General features: G+C 39.4%; 1 protein-coding gene across 1 annotated transcript in view; it reads left to right on the top strand.

Moving 5' to 3' along the window:
• Positions 1 to 17965, top strand: part of GRIA3 (glutamate ionotropic receptor AMPA type subunit 3) — a 336547-nt gene that overhangs the window by 185640 nt on the left and 132942 nt on the right. The gene's annotated exons all lie outside the window — the stretch shown is intronic.

The following is a 17965-nucleotide window of genomic DNA, read 5'->3' as shown; positions in this document are numbered from 1 at the left end:
AATACAGGTAACCAGTAGGTCTCAAAGTATGGGGAACACTTTTAGCAATATTCCCTTCCACAGTAGGAAGGTCTTTTTGCCATAAACATGCACAATGGCTTGCTGTCTGAGTCTATTGCACAGCCTTGTGAGTTCTATACCTTCTGTATGCTTCCTTCATATGTACAGTATGTCCAGTCTACAAAAAGATACAATATGTCCACAAAATGTGGATCATGGACCCATTGAGGTCAATGGGTTTGCAAAAAAATGGAGGAGGCACATGGACTGCCTCCGTATTTTGTGGATCCCCAGTTTCTGGACTGCAAAATGGACACAATCTTGTGTATGAGGCCTTATACAAATAAAACATATTGTGTCACATAGTTGTCTATGCAGTGTCAGCTCTTTCTACTTCTATGTAAGGGAGTTTGAATTATTTAGCATTATTTCTGAAACTTGAAGCTTGAACCATAGTGTAATGAAATGTTTCTGTACACTTTTTTCTTTAAAAAAAATGCCTCAAGATAATATGGAGAAAGCCAACAGGTAGAGAACTTCTATAGACTCTCCAAAGGGATTTCTGTGTTAATGTATCCCCTATAATAGTGCTGGCCTTTAATGTTCAGGATAGCCTTAGGTATAACACAGACATCTTTGAATTCCCGTCTGCTACCTATTTCTGCCCGTCATCTTATGTGAAGTAGAACAGAATTTTCCTCACACTTCAGAGTGTGACTTTATGTTCTCAGACCTGTGGAGCTAAGAAACTTTAGTCTCCTTGACTTAAGGAAATCTCCCTCTGATCACAGCAAGGCCTCCGTCACATATAGATTTTTTCAGCATATTTAAATGCTTGTAAAATGTATTTATTTTATTATATTTGCAACAAGCATATTTTCTAGTATTTTCTAGGTCTTGTAGAAGAGTCTATTGGGAAAATATCAGAACAAATTTGTTTTTTGAGGTCTGCAAAACACGGATGGTGCCCGCGTGCCTTCCTCAATTTGTGGAACGGAACAGGAGGCCTATTATAGAAATGCCAATTCTTGTCTGCAAAATGGACAAGAATAGGACAGGACTCATAATTTTTGTGGGGCCACAGAATGGAACAACGGATGCAGACAGCACACAGAGTGCTGTCTGCATCTTTTGCGGACCCATTGAAATGAATGGTTCCGTATACGGACCGTATGCAGAACGCAAAAAAACGGTCCGTATACGGAATACAAAATAAGTTTGTGTGAATGAACCCTTAATCTGGGCTCCAGTACACAACCTCTATTGAAGTGACATTACGAACAAACAAAAAAATCTTTCTCATCCCAAAAAATAATAGTAATGCTTGATTTATTTGTTATGAGCTTGATAAATTGTATCAATTTAGTCAAATTTCAAAGATCCACAAAGCAATTAATGCAAAGACATTCTAATATGCGATCATGCAGTCCAGTGTTCATGGCTTTAATTGAGAGACCCTTAAATATCAGGTCAGATATGTCAGTATTTGTAAAATGTCAGGCGGCTTCATTGCAAAACCGTGACTAGAACTAAAAAATACCCTTTTAGCCTATGTGTACTGTGATATCATGCCTTAAAATGAATGGTAAGAATCCAGACTTAGCTTTAGGCTACATGCACACGACCGTATGTGTTTTGCGGTCTGCAAATTGCGGATCCGCAAAAAAAATCGTATTCCATCCATTTATTTATATTTTTATGGATCCATTATAACAATGCCTAAAACAGACAAGAATAGGACATGTTCTATTTTTTTGCGAGGCTACGGAACGGACATACTGATGCGGACAGCACACGGTGTACTGTCTGCATTTTTTGCGGACCTATTGAAATGAATGGGTCCACATCCTATCCACAAAAAAAACGGAACGGACACGGAAACAAACAACGTTCGTGTGCATGTAGCCTTAATCTCAGGGTATCTGTCCAAAGGTTTTATGGGATGCATTCCCATCAGCTTACTTAACTCTTTCATGCTGTAGTGACGCTCGTAATGGAATTGCTAGAAATATGAATGGTGTGTGTATTAGCCTTGAAACCAAAAGCCACTTTGTATGCTAATATGGTCCCACTACTTCAGCTTGCGCACCTAATGTCTAATGTTCTCTGTGTCTAAGCTACTGTACAGCTAACTAATATGATTTATGAGTCCTTATTTCACTTCAGTGTCTTTCCATCTATATACGTTTCTTTCTTCTACATTTGCTCGGAAGATTGAAAAAAGTCTAAATGAAGTGACAAGAAATGAATGTGTGTGTCCTTTCAGATCACTCATTATACAGAGTACTGGAGAGAAACTGCAGCTGTAGAGAAGCCATAATTGTGGACCACTGACCGGGAATCTACATCTCCACTGGATAAAAGCCTATTGTTTTAGATAGCTTGTATTTAATTGTTATTTTAATTGGGATTTCTCCCATGATTGGGAACATGTAGAGACCAAATGCCTTTAGTGGGCGTATGTCGAACTGCTGGACAAATGTTTTTCTTGTAATTTACAACAGATGCTTATAATAGGAATATTAGGGCAAATTAAGTTTGAAAAGTTGAACAGTCTTGGCATGGTCTATTGGTTACAACAGTATATCACTCTTTCTGTCTCCATCTGTTATACAGTCTGTTTGATATCCCTTAGTTTATACCCATTCTGCAATGAAAAGTGTACTTTTATAACAACTATGGATTTACAGTTTTTCTACCGAATTGTTCAGCATTATATGACTTATTTTCATTTCTAAAAATTCTACGGGTAGTGCTTCATTTCTGTTCCTTTTTTTCAGGGTTAGTCAATGTACCTAGCTTTCCTCAATTAGCGCACTATAAGTTGTCTAATGGGACTCTCAGGTAGTCTGAAATAAACCTACCAGATTCAGGCTATTTATAAAGCAGCTCTGCTTGTTTAGATTCACTACTTGTATGAGCACACGCTCATCACAAAATGACCAAGTAGTCATAATATAAACTACAACTCCCAACAATCAATATACAACAACTTAAATCAGACACACAATCAAATCCCACAATGGTGTGCTGAAGGGGTATGCCAAAGGATATGCCATAAATGTCTGATAGATGTGTGTCCTACTTCTGGGAACTCTACTTGTCTCCAGAAGGGGAGTCCTTCAACCCCTAACCTGCTGTACTGTTGGCTACTGTATGAAGGTGGAGACTGAATGGAGAGCTCAGCTATTTCCACAATTCCCACAGAAGAGAATGGAGAGAACTGTACAAATGAAAAAAGACAAAAATAAAAATTCAGCATGGTACTAAATTCTTTAGTTGTTCAATACAGTTGTGTGTATAAAGCTATATTCTAAAATGCAAAAAAGTGCCAAAGATACAAAATTATAAATATTTACATGGATGCACTGTTACATAGATTGGTTTGTGTATCATCTCACATTAAAAGAACCTGTCCTTCAGAAACAGCCATTACCTGACTGTGGTCGCTGTCAATGCTGCTAGTATTAATTGATGCTGAGTAGTGTTGATCGCAAATATTCTAATAGCAAATTTTTATTGCGAATATTGGCACTTCAAGAATTCGCAGATATTTAGAATATAGTGCTATATCTTCGTAATCGCGAATATTCTAGATTTTTTTCCATCAGGGCCCATGATCACTCACTGCTTCTTGCTTGTGGGCCAGTGAGAAGGCTTCAATATCTTTGACTTTAGGAGTAGTGTTGATCGTGAATTTTTCTCTCAAATTTTCCGATTGCCGATTTTTGCAATCAAGAAAATAATGGCTGGAGATTACGAATTCTCGAATTCGCGAATATATGACTAATATTTACCCAAATTTGTGAAATTTGAATATTGTCCCTGCAGCTCATCACTGATGCTAAGAGCATCAGATCATTATGTACCTGGCAATCGGCCATGAGGAGGGCTTGAGCAGCCCCCTCGGTCTGTAGGGTCTATGGCCACCCCTGAGCTAAAAATACCAGCACCAATTGGTCAGAACTGAATAGAAATATTTTTTTTGAGTTGTAGCTACAGCAGTCTAATGGAAGTGGCAATTTTTGAAGAATGTGACAAGTTCTCCTTAAAGTGTCCCTGTACTTTGAAAAAATAACTGTTGATAAGTCATGGCAGTATATTATCGGTTTTGATTGGCAGGGAGCCAAGTACTGAGACGCTCATCATCTGTAGAACAAGGATGGAAGTACTCTCACTGCAGGGGATGGAATCAAAATGGGTTGATAGGCTTTCTATTCAGCCTGTCTCCTGCAGCACTCTACATATGTCAGTGGTTCTCTCTTCTCATTCTAGAGAGGGTCTTAGCACTCTGACCTTCAGTGGCCAAAACCTTAGATGTGTCCCTATGAGAAATCAAGCATTTTTTCAAAATACAGACAAATGAGCAAAATATTTACATGACATTCTTTTCAACTGGTGGCGATGGTAGCTAGATTTATGGGTAGGCTCAATATAAAATGTTTTCCCAACCTCAATTATTGAGGACAGCTTTCAATAGGATTTCTGTAGAGTTTAATAATATACTAGTTATTGCTGCACATTTACCTTGTTTTTCTGTAGAGTTGTCATAAAAATCATTGGAAATAAATAGTTAAAGTTGGGAAAGCATTGATCTGTGATGGTGTCTGACATTATTCTCCAGAGATGTTTCCTCTGCAGTAGTTTCTTCTCTGTAGAGAAGCACTTTGATGCTTTTCTTGCCATATCTTTCCCCTGGAGTATAGCGGTTTGTAGAAGCAAACATTAAAAGGCATTGTATTTTTGAAGGACCTTTTGGAAGACCTGCAGGAATACAATGTAATAGAAGAATCTGATGTTAAAAAGAAAGATTTGTGATTGGGAAAGAACAGGGAAAAACTGTAATAGTGAGGATTCTATACACCATATACATGATCAGTAAGACAAGAAAATCATGCATGGCTTTTGTAAAATTTTTAAAGAAAAATGTTATTTAAATCAAAATTATTCTTGCCATGTTTAAATTTGGGTATTGGGCTTTCTATTTGAATCTAATCGCAATATGTAAAGCTTAAAGAGCTATTCCCATCTCAAACGTTGATGGCATATCGCTAGCATATGCCAGCAATGTCAAATGGGTAAGGGTCCCACCCCTGGCATGCTGTCCATTCACTACTATAGGAGAACTGAAAATAGTCATGGGAGTGCACTCAGCTATTTTTGGAAGTGAATTGAGATGACACCGTGAATGCACAGCCAACTCTCCATTCACCGCTATGAGACTGCTGGAAAAAGCTGAGCCAGCTCTTGACTATTTTTGGAACTCCCCTAGTGGTAAATGACATGGAATTAGCACTTATCTGACATTGATGGCATATTCTAGCAGTATGCCATCAATGTCTGAGATGGGAATACCCCTTTGAAGGGGTATTCCGGTTTTGCAATTTTTCAGCATCAGTTGACAGGAAACAACGCTTACTAAAGTGATTGTTTATCTGTAATACCCTGAACTCTTCCTACACTCATGTCATGTCATGGCACTCTTCCTACACTCATGTCATTCCTCAGTCATGTGAAATTTTTCACTGAGTTGGTTCTCTATCCCAATAATGTTGCATCGACATCAGACTTGTAAGGCTCTAACCAGTTGACACATCATTAATGACCTTGCCTCTGAGAGTGGTGTTATGCTCATTCTTCTGGCTTCTGCCCTGAAGATATGATGTCAGCAATTATGCTGGTGCCTTAGGATGGGGTTTTTCCAACAGGGCTTCAAGCAGACTTAGATCTATAATGTTCAAGCTGGGAGGGGAAGGTGAGGTAAAGAGCTGATGCAAAAGACGCTCCCTGTGAGTCTTGTGCCAGAATATAAAAGATCACAGTTGAGAAGTCTAAATGCTGGAATTATTATTTGTGAGTGTAACTGGAAAACCACTTTAAATTGTCAGTAGCTATATCTGGATTTTTTGAAAACCCCACATAGAGCACATTATTTAAATGTAGGGTAAAAAAAAATGGAGGCATTATTCATAACATCCAAGATTTAGAAGATAGCTGTAATTTTCTAGTAGAAAACATGAAACCATACTGGTTGTTATCTATATGTAATAGGTAGTGTTGAGCAAAGCGTTCAAAGCGGAATTCGGTCTGAAATTTAGGAAAACTTTGATACGTAACAAATCCAAATTTCTTTGCACTTCGTTGTAACAAATTAATTTGTCCTAAAATTGCTGCTGCAAATGTTACAAAGTGAAATTAAGAAGAATGCGAGATCACCCATAGTGCTGTGCAGCCAGCCAATCTGCAGATAGCCGTCCCCTGTGATGTCACAGCCCTATAAAACCCTCATCCCACACGGTCTTCACCAATGTCTTGTGAGCTCAGCATAGGGAGAGACGTGGCAAGCACTCATGCTCTAGGGACAGTGTTGCTGAAAATGATTAATAGAAGAATATTGGAGAGGGGGGTGCAGGGAAAATGCAAGGAGACATTCTGAGTCAGTTTTATTTATTTATTCCTACATTTACTTATTCCTACATCGGTCGTAAATGTAATTCAATATCAACAAGATGGAAACCTTTATTACTCCAGTGCCAGCGTGCCAACCAATACCATCCAGTCTACACTCTTTAGGGGGGTCAAGTCTTAATGATGACCATACTCATCTTTTGCTGGCTTTACTCTCTCCAAATCATCCTACAAAGTCTCCATGCCCTAGAAAAGTCAGCAAGATGCAGAGAGAGGAAGAGCTGGATGTTAGATGATGTGGAAAAGGAGGAAAAGCAGATGACAAAAGAAGGGGACCCACCAGTAAGGTAGGAGAGTGCTGAAGTTGGAGAAGTGGGTATGCCAGAGCTGATTAATATTCTGCGTTTACTGACAAATAACCAGCAGGAGATTTCATGCAAGAACAGCAATAATATGCATATTGTACGTCCATCTAACAAACCAAACCCCATACTAGCGACAGCCCCTGTTTAAAGGTGCATTAAAGGTGCAGCGCGGCCATTAACAATGAAGAAGGACTATACAATGTGGCCGACCTCTTCATAACTTCAGTGGAACCTCTGGCAGGTCTAAATGTAAGACAGCTTCATAGCTGTCTTACATTTAGACCTTTTTCTATGCCCTTCCCTGCCGGCCCATCCCCTTACCCGCCCATGCCATGCCCACAATTTCTGACCTGACATGAGCAGGGAAAATTCGCAGAATTGAACTAACCATTACACCACAAATAGGCGTATTTCAGCTGAATAAATTACCCCCAAAGTTTTCATTATTGCTCTACATTAGGACTATAATGCCATGTATAGGTGTGCTTACCTGTAGCTCTGGTTGCTTTTTTATATGGCTGTCATGGTGGGGGTGGGGATGTGTGCAGCCCTGAACTCCACCCACACCTCTGTTCCTGCCTACTTGCACGGCCCATCCTAACCAACGGGTGTACAATCGGACTGCAGTCCCTAGATTGCGTACATGTAGAGGCCTAAAGAACAATAAAAGGAGTGACAGGCAGGCACACAAACACTGAAGGAGTGAACCCAGAGGCGGAAGATAACAACGGCACTAAGGGAAGAAACAAAGCAAGGTCGATACGAACCGGGTCAGAAGCCAAGAAGTCACGTCAGTACAAGGGGGAAAATACCAAGTCGAGGTCAAAAACAGAAGTTCAAAGCTAGTGAGGGTAAATAGACCAATCACAGGCAACCTGTGACCAGAAGGTTACCTGTTTAAATACCCCTGGCAGATGAGTCATGTGACTCATGTCCTGCCCCTCACTGTTCCTGAGCACCGATTCATTGTTATCACCGCTCAGTTCTACGCCTGCTCATTGCCTAGGGGATGGAGGACGCCAGCCATTCTGAGGAAGCGTGCGCGGCCGGGTCCTCCTCACCCCACCGTCACCATCTCGCCAGCGGGATGCCGGTAGTGCTGCATGGAGAACGCGCACCGCCGACTCCCCCTTACAATGGCACTTTTAATATAGCAGGCTTATGGTGTAAGTTCAACATTTTTATTTTATAGCATATGTAATTACTTTTATTTCTTGAGTTGTAACATAGTGCAGAATATTGTTTCAAAACGTTGTCTCAATATTTGCTTGAGTGAAGAAAAGATTCAGATTTTTGAAGCAGTCCGATGCTTTGAGTGATTTTTTTCAATTAACTGGTAACTGAAGTTTCCAATAGCACAATACTCTCCATTTAATTACTATTGTGTTAAATGGGTTTTCTGACCTTTGAAAAAATACAAACGGCAGCAAATGTTATAAAAAAAAATACTATTACCCCCCTCTCAGATCCCTGGTTGATCCAGTAAAGAATTTCTCCTAGTCTTTTATAAACATATACTGTCATGTGCCATACTACTGGCATCACCACTCAGTGAAGGAAGCCATAATACAAGTGGTACAGCCAGTGACCACTTATTGGCTGCATTGGTCATGTGCCAGATGCTTGTAGACAAAGAACCCCCATCGGAGCCTATGCACTCGATTGGCATGGGATTGGAGGACTAGCATTGTGTTTGCATTTTTCTAAGTTTAAAAAAATACCCTTTAATTCACTTTTATTTTTTTTCTTTTGTATTGGGTTCGTTTTTTGGAAGCTGTAGGATTAATTTACAATCTCCATAAAGTTATGGTTCTAGAATAAAGTACGATTATAAAGCAAGAGATATAGACATGTTAAAATACTGAATGATATTATTCTTGCAAGATGATCTATAGAGACAAGTTTGGAACTACATGGCAGTAATTTGGTCACTACTTGTAAGCCAAAACCTACAGAGGAAAAACTATAATGGAAAGATTTTATCTCATTAATTTAAAAGGGCATCAAAGAAGAGTGAGCAAGAAAATTGTTACTTAATGCATTCCAAGTATGTATGAACTTTTACAAAACGATACATTCTGCGGTAGTACTCTGGATAAAAGTAATTCAATATATTCTCTGTATTTGCCATTTTTAATTGTCAATTTTCATTCATTGAACAAGAGTAGAACAGACATATAGAGAAATAATTTTTACAAAGTATGATGATATATCTAGTATTTCCTTTAAACAGACATTGACTAAAGGTTCAGCAAAATAAGCTGTTTATGAGTTGGTCTTGGTTGCATGCATTTCCAACCATACCTATTAGCAGTGCATAATAACATATTAAACTCTGTAATATATTTAATTAAAGAAAGTGTCATCTTCCTAAAATGGCACAGTGACTCTGTGTACCGCAATGTAGCCTTTGTGTACATAGTTCTGCTGAGGCCATACAGAGAATTAAGTTAGAGTTCCTTAAACCCTGAAACCACATGCATGTAGGTGACGTTGACAACAAGGTACTGTTCAGAAGAACGGGCAACAAACAGACTTAAACTAGGTTGTGATTAACCCGTTTCTTTATTGAAAAGGATGCAGTAAACAGATTTAAATTGTAAGAACTGTAACAGGCTGACGTAACTTTTCTATTCATATGGTACACAATTGTAATCAGGATAATATAATGCTTGAATAGTCTCTGCCGCTTCGTAATCACGAATGATTGAGCTGAGGACAACTTCAGAACAATATTCTGCATACAAAGGTGACCTTTTCTAGAATAGTTTGTCCTAGTAATGTGACTTATCTGTGTCCTCTTTAGTTTGTACAATTCTGGGGTTCCTTAAATGGATTTTCTGAGATCCTGATATTGATGACCTATCCATAGGATAGGTCATCAATGTCAGATTGATGGGATCCAACACAAGGGACCAACTCCAATCAACTGTTTGAGGAGGTCGTGGCCCTCTGGTGAGTGCAGCATCCTCTTCACAGCTTGCCAAGCACAGCTCTGTCCATCGGATCGCAGCTGTGCTTGGTATTGCAGCTCAGCCCCATTCACTTGAATGGGACTGCGCTACGCCTAGGCTATATAACCTATAAACGTGGCCTAGGAAGAGTCTGTGGCACTCAAGGTAGCACTGTGGCCTCTTCAAACAGCTGACATTGGAAAGGTCATCAATATCAAAATCTCAGAGAACTTCTTTAAGCTCCAATTTCCACAAGGTGCTCCAGTGTCCTGCTAATTCTGCCTATACTTTGCACCAGGATCGTAAGATTGTTGCTTCTCCTCTCATGGCTCCGGGTCTCTACTTTGACTGAGCCACATACCCTGTGCACACACTAGAGCAGTATTACATGCCCACTTCTTTTTGGGCTGAATCTCCTTTACATGGCCATCCTGACCAAGGATCTGACTCTTCTGATGGAGTTAGATGTTACAGCAGCATCTCTGTATGTTACAATCTCATGGACAGCACAAAATATAGTCTTATTATGGTTACGGTTCACCTACCAGAGGCATATATTTGGCACTGATGGTTTCTCACATGCTGTCGCAGTGGTCCAAGCTGTCAAGCAGAATTTTTTATTTACTGCTATATAATGACCTAACTCTAAATAAAACAGCAAGCCTATTCTGGCCACAAACATGAGGTAGAAGAATTACATTTTCGGAAGACTGAAGGGATTCAATGCAGAACCATTAAGGGCCTCTGCAATAAAGCTTCCAAGTATTAGTGAAAATAATAGTAAGTGCATAATGATAAAAACACACAAAATCATTATAGTGGAAAATAGAGAACGAAGAGTTAGATGCATATTTAATTTGTGAAAAACAGTAAGTGATGTACAAATTACACAGCAGATGGTGCAGGTGCTGAATGGTACTGAAACAGATGTCTCTGTCAAACGCAAATGTACTGTATATTGGTGGTATAACATTTTCCATATCTAGTGTTAATGACCCAAAATGTTACCTTTGCATTCAAGTGTGCTGCAAATCTGCAGGGAAGTACTGACATTCCTTGTGACCCATAGCTTCTGTTAATCAATACCTCTGCTGTAAACCCATTTAATAGCACATTGAATTAATGGAATAATATATTCAGAACAAGAGGTTGAAGGTTTCACTGTAAGTTTACAAAACTAAGTTACAAAATGTAAAGATTAATTAGCAGTAGTCCAGAAGTAGTAGTACAAAACAATAGGGGAAGACTTATCATAGACTGGCTTTTAATGCTGGTCTGTGATCTTCCCTGCACTACTGGACGATGATCCTAATTTATGGCAAGGTATACACCTTGATATATATTATGCACATTGGCTGCCAGTATGTGCTCCTAAGTCTAATCATATAGCAGAAGAATGGTGTAAAAGTGTCCCAATAAAGTGGCTAGCGTGGCGTAGAAATACCACTTGCAACAAAATATTGATGCAATGGCAAGTCCCAAACGCAGCGTTTGCAACTTTTTTTTTGCCAGAAACATGTCATAATAAATCGCCTCCTATGACTTCATCTCAACCAGTCAGGGCTAGGGGAATTTTTCAATTTTAAGGACAAGATGCAGTTTAGCCAACATTTTTAATTGTAGGAATATCAGTCTGATTTTTTGGTGGTTATTTGGTGACCAATGTGGATTTTAGATAATTTTTATACGCAATGGGGCTGATTTTTTTTAAACTAAAAATATACCAGAGTCCAGGCTCAAATCAAGCAAGAAATTTGTATCTTTGATATCTTTTATGCCTTGTTTGATAAGTGAGCATGGCTTAACAAATAAGCCAATAAGTGTAAAGTTAGAGTAAAGTGTCTAGCAATGTGCCAAAATTAATCATTCAGCCTGAACCACTATAATACAGCCAGTACCAGGCCGCGATGCCCCGGTTATCCGTGCTTTTTATGCAAAGGGAAGGGTGCTCCCTCTGCCCTCTGACCAGAGCCCCTCCTATGAAATCATGGGGCTCCCCGGTTTGTCATAGTTAGTTACCTGCTAACCCAAGCCTGAGGCATGGCTTCACAGGCAGTCTGTCAGAATCCAATACACTGCAATAGTATTTTATTGCAATGACTCTGATCCCGGTCATTTAACCCCTCAGATGCCCTGGTCATCTGTGCAGTTGGACGTAGGGAGGGTGCTCCCTCTGCCCTCTGACCATAGCCCCTGAGGTGATGTCATGGGGCTCCTAGGTAAGTCATATTGAGTTGCCTGTGAACCCAAGTCTGAGGCATAACTTCACAGGCAGTCTGTCAGAATCCCATATATTGCAATAGCATTTTATTGCAATATATTATATAAGCAATCAGAAGATTGCATGTACATGCCCACTAAGGGGAATAAAATGAATAGTAAAAAAAAAACATAATAGGTATTGCCATGTCCAAAAATATCCAAAGTAATAAACTGTAAAAATATTTTTCCTGTATGTTGAATGCCTTAAGGGGAAAAAAATTGAATTATGTGATTCAACAATTTTTTGGTCACTTTTCCCCTCCTAAAAGATGAAATAACAAGTGATAAAGAAGTCATAGGGACCCCATTGGAACATATAACTTAAAAAAATTATTTTGCTTACATCGCCATTGCTTTTTTATGTTTTTTTTCTATAGATCTGTGTGGGGCTTTTTTTTATTTTATTTTTGTAGGATGAGCTATAGTTTTCATTAGTGCAAATGAAAACTATAGCTCATCCTACAAAAATAAAAATTAAAAAATCCCCACAGAGATCTATAGAAAAAAACATAAAAAAGCAATGGCGATGCAAACAAAATAATTTTGTTATTTTTTTTTTCCTAAGTAGTAAAACATAATAAAAACAATCTGTTCGGTATAATCATAACCGTACTGACCAACAGATTAAGATCCGCATGTCCCTTTTAGAAAATAGTGAACACCATAGAAACAAAACCCCAAAACCATGGCAGAAATTCATTTTTCTTTCATTTCACCAAATCATTTTTGCTCATTTTCATTATAAGAAATATTTTCAGGCATTTGAGTGTAGACTAGCACTACTGCACTAGTGAGATTTTTTTTCACTTTTATTTTACCAAAGAACACATTAAAGGCAATAAAAGTAAAAAGAGGATAGATAGATAGATTTGGGGGGTCATTTATCAAACAGAAATGCGCTTAAATTAGGTGTATTTCTGGCACAGATTGTGGCGCAAAGATCCTTTGCACCATCATCTGCGACTTCTCCCTGCTTACACCAGGTCTAAAAAGGTGTGGTGTGGGCAGGGAAGTGGACGGGCCAGCAGGCCTTTCTACGCCTGTTTCAGTCGTAGAAAATGGTCTAAATGTAAGACAGCTAGGAAGCTGTCTTATATTTAGAAGTGGCCGGTGCCTCTTCATAACTCCGGCGGATCCACCGCCAGGTGTAGGGGTTATTAAGACCAGCATCTAAAAAGCCAGTCTTAATAAATGTGCCCCTTTGTTCTTAAAACTTATATATACATTTTGGACATCTTTAAAATATATGTTCATTTTATGCCTATTGTTACTTTAATTTCTCATTGTAAAAAACATCACAATGCTTCCTATTCATGAAAATTCCACTGCAGCCATGCAAACATGTTTCAGTAGTGAAGAAAATGTAAAGAATTGCAATTGGAAAACATACAGCTTCAGTACGAATGTGCAGATATTACCCATACACAATTATTTTCTCTATTGTTAGAAGCTCTACAACCCTTTCTGTGCAAGGTCATCGCTGTTGCACTAATCACTGATCCTATGCTATTCTCGGTTTATTGTGTTTGCTTTTGATTATGTCATAGCATGTAACAGCATTAGAGAGCATTCAAGATCTCACCTAACTTGGATTTTTCTCATTTAAAATGCTCACTTACCGTGCCTTGCAAAAGTATTCACCCACTTTGACCTTTTTCGTGTTTTGGTGCCTCACAACCTGGAATTAACATGGGTTGTTTGAGGATTTGCATCATTTAATTTACAGAACATGCCTACAACTTTGAAGATGTTTTTTTTTTATTGTGAAGCAAACAACAAATAGGACAAAATAACAGAAAAAGTCAATGTGTATAACTATTCACCCCCCTAAAATCAATACTTTGTAGAGCCACCTTTTGTGGCAATCACAGCTCCAAGTCACTTTGGATAAGTCTCTATGAGCTTGCCACAGCTTACCACTTGGATTTATGCCCATTCTTCCTTGCAAAACTGCTCCAGCTCCTTCAAGTTGGATGGTTTGCGCTTGTTAGCAGCAATCTTTAAGTCTGACCACAGATTTACTTTTGTATTGAGATCTGGGCTTTAACTAGGCCATTCCAACACATTTACATGTTTCCCTTTAAACCACTAAAGTGTTGCTTTAGCAGTGTGTTTGGGGTCATTGTCCTGCTAGAAGGTGAACCTCCGTCCTAGCCTCAAATCACGCACAGAGTGGTACAGGTTTTGCTCAAGAATATCCCTGTATTTAGCACCAGCCATCTTCAACTCTGTCCAGTTTCCCAGTCCCGGCTGCTAAAAAACATCCCAACATCGTGATGCTGCCACCACCATGTTTCACTGTGGGGATGGTGTTTGTTACGGCATACAAGGAAATGCTCCAAACTCCGAACGGAACCTCACGAATAGCTGCTAGCAGACGAATAGGAAACGCACCCAAGTGGCTTACGCTCCTAGCAATCAGTCTCTAACAGCATACAGTGAATCCCCCCAATAACGAGACCAAGCTCCGTGTTGAGGGTAAAGCAGTGGACAGCCAGAGCTGTGTGTTTATTGTTCTTATATAACATTGTTACACATTAGTACCACCCACAGGGTTTTGAAAAACAACCATTAACCACAAACAATACACTCAAACAATTATCACAGGCAGGAGAATACACAGTGTTACACAATGTCTTCTGTCCTGAAGACAATTGTGAAGCAATACAATTTATCTCCAAGGGTAGAGGCAAAACTTCATTAGCCACATGGTAGCAAAAGACAATAAAAGACAGAAGAATATTTAACTGTGCAGCTAGTGCATAAAACATAGACATTTAACATGTCCAAAAATGGCACAAATTAGACCAGGGGTTCAAAAGTTAGTAAAAATCCTTTGTGAAGAAAGGAAGCATAGATTTTCTGCCCAAAACCAGATTTTACAGAGAGGCTGTGTGAGATAATTGGCTTAACTGGGTGTGGTAAGCCAACTAGGTACAGAAAATACCTCTATTCACAACAGCAAAACTACACAAAAATACATAACTCCTATCAAACTGAACAGAACCCCCACATTCAACTTATCCCCAGATGGCTTGGATATGAGCTCTCAATATATCCAAACAGCTCTCAGATGCCACAAACACAGTCAAATCGTCATGGGGTTTAAGTTTAGCATGGGCTGAAGAGAGGGCCCATAATCCTGGGGCAAGAGGCTGGCCACTAGGCTTCTCCAGCACCCAGTGGTGAGGTTGGTTTCGCCACAGTGTTCTTTGGGTGATGTGATGTGATGTGTTGGGTTTGCGCCAGACATAGCGTTCTCTTTGATGACTGAAAAGTAAAATTTTAGTCTCATCAGACCAGAGCACCTTCCTACATACATTTTGGGAGTCTCCCACATGCCTTTTTGCAAACTCACAAGGTACCTTTTTGTTTTTTGCTGAAAGTAATGGCTTTCTTCTGGCCGCTGTTCCATAAAGCCCAGCTCTATGGAGCGTACGGCTTATTGTCGTCCTATGTACAGATACTCCAGTCTCTGTTTTGGAACTCTGCAGCTCCTCCAGGGTTACCTTAGGTCTCTGTGCTGCCTCTCTGATGAATGCCCTCCTTGCCCGGTCCGTGAGTTTTGGGGGGCGGCCGTCTCTTAGCAGGTTTGCTGGTGTGCCATGTTCTTTCCATTTGGTTATGATAGATTTGATGGTGCTCCTGGGAATCATCAAACATTGGTATATTTTTTTATAACCTAACCCTGACTTGTACTTCTCAACAACATTGTCCCTTACTTGTTTGGAGAGTTCCTTGGTCTTTATGGCAGTGTTTGGTTAGTGATGCCTCTTGCTTAAGTGTTGCAGCCTCTGGGGCCTTTCAAAAAAGGTGTGTATATGTAATGACAGATCACTGAGACTTGTGACACTTAGATTGCGCACAGGTGGACATCATTTCACTAATTATGTCACTTCTGAAGGTAATTGGCTACACCAGAGCTTTTTATGGGCTTCCTTACAAAGGGGGTGAATACATATGCACATGCCAATTTTCTGTTTTCTATTTCTAAACAATTGTTTTATTTATATATTTTCTCATTTCACTTCACCAACTTAGATTATTGTGTTCTGATCCATCACATAAAATTCAGATTAACAAAACATTGAACCTAAGGCCGTAATGTACCAAAATATGAAAAAAGCCAAGGGGGTGAATACTTTTGCAAGGCACTGTAGCTAATGGTCTCTGTATTTTTAAAATGTACGCCTCCTATACTAGATAAGTGAAGAATAATAAAGATTGATGCTTTTGGAGGCTCTAAGTCAATAACTGGTTGACAATTTAACTAGCCATGCAATTTAGATTTATGTCAGATAAACCCACTTAATTGTGTAGGACCAGATGACCATTTAATGTGTATGGGGATCTACAGACTCTCTACCTATGGCAGATGTCAGATTGCTGGATTTCAACATACCTGGTCCTTTAGGTCTCAGGAAATATAAACAATCACCAGAGGTGACTGATAGTGTTGTTCGCCACAAAGACGGATTTTCTAGCACTGGTAACTAATCATTTTTCCTAATATGGTGGCTGAAAATAAAAAAAATTATACTCACCTCATCCACTTGCTTGCCAAGAGGCCGTCTGCTCCCTTCTTGATTAATGAAAACCCGCCAAAAGACCTGCGGCGAGCGTGATGACCTCACTACATGATCACACTGGGCTCATCAGTGATGATCCCATGGTGATGTCATCACACTCACTGCAGGTTCTTTGGTGGGTTTTCTTCAATCAAAACAAGAGCATACTGCCTCTCCGCGAGCAAGTGGATGAGTTAAAAAAAATGTAACCCAAGATTAACCCCTGAACGGCTAAATGTGAGTTACAGATGCCATGATCAGTGTTGAATGTGGCATCTAAGGGTTAAGTAATGGAGGCGGTGAAATCGCCGTTCCCCGTTATTGTGCCTGCTCCATACAATGGAAAGTGATTCATGACAAAGTAATTTGTAGCAAATCAAATTTCTTGTTGAAGTTCGGCGAAGCAGCTGAATAGAATTTCCCTCATTTCTAGTGACTGACATCAGCTTACTCCACCCTTACATTCAAAATGCGTGCACACCTGGTAAACCAGCTTTTGGAAAAAAACTGCTTTTGGCTGAGCTATCTAATACGTTTGGCCTGTTTTACATAAGTTGCATCTTTTGATGTTCAGCTATATTGCTATGCCTCAGATGTTGCTGATCTAGGACCAGAGCATCCCAGGAGATTAATATACACATTTATAATCAGAAAAAGAAGAATAGAGAAAGTTCCTGCTTCACAGGAGTCTTAGCTAGAAGTGTAAGGGAAGTCAATCAGGAGCAGTGGTGCACATAGCAGAGACGGCCACATAGAGATCAAAATTGATCCCTCCTTATTATGTTGGGTTTTCCCACCAAGAACAGGAGTGTCTAGTATTTTTTATTCTTTTCACTAACTTCCCATGACCCTTATGGTGCCCAGTAACTTTAGTGAAAAGTTATTCAGAATGAACAATTTCAACAAGAAAGGAAGCACTTTGGGTCATTTGCTTCCAAAAATTTATCGTTTTAAACAAGCACTGTCGCCATAAATGACAACCATCATAATCTGGAAACAAGTCTGCTGCTGTTTATATTTTTGATTGATAGATATTGATGGTTGAGTGTTTATGATACAACCTTCAGCAAACATTCAGTAAGTGCCGTCCCTCAAAATGTTTAGTCAAGACCATTCTAATCATTCGTGTGTGGACTACTGAAACGGCTATAACTGGCAAAAAAAACACTGACATACCTGTAGGGAAAGTGGTCATGTCATTTGTATAACAATCATTCAACCCCACATCCTATTTCTGTCTAATATCGCTGCCTTTAGGACAATTGACCACCCAATGTTAATTAACGTAAAGGGAATCTGTTACTAGAAAAAGCCATCCCAAGTACCTTCAAGTAGTCGGCAGTGAGTTTCAAATGATTAATTTTGCGTTATTTTCCAGTCAGGCTTGAAATCAAGGCTTCAAGTCAAG

This window comes from Bufo gargarizans, chromosome 9 (genome assembly GCF_014858855.1).
Source record: "Bufo gargarizans isolate SCDJY-AF-19 chromosome 9, ASM1485885v1, whole genome shotgun sequence".
In the NCBI taxonomy this organism is placed as follows: domain Eukaryota; kingdom Metazoa; phylum Chordata; class Amphibia; order Anura; family Bufonidae; genus Bufo; species Bufo gargarizans.
This window is presented reverse-complemented; position numbering and strand designations above follow the sequence as displayed.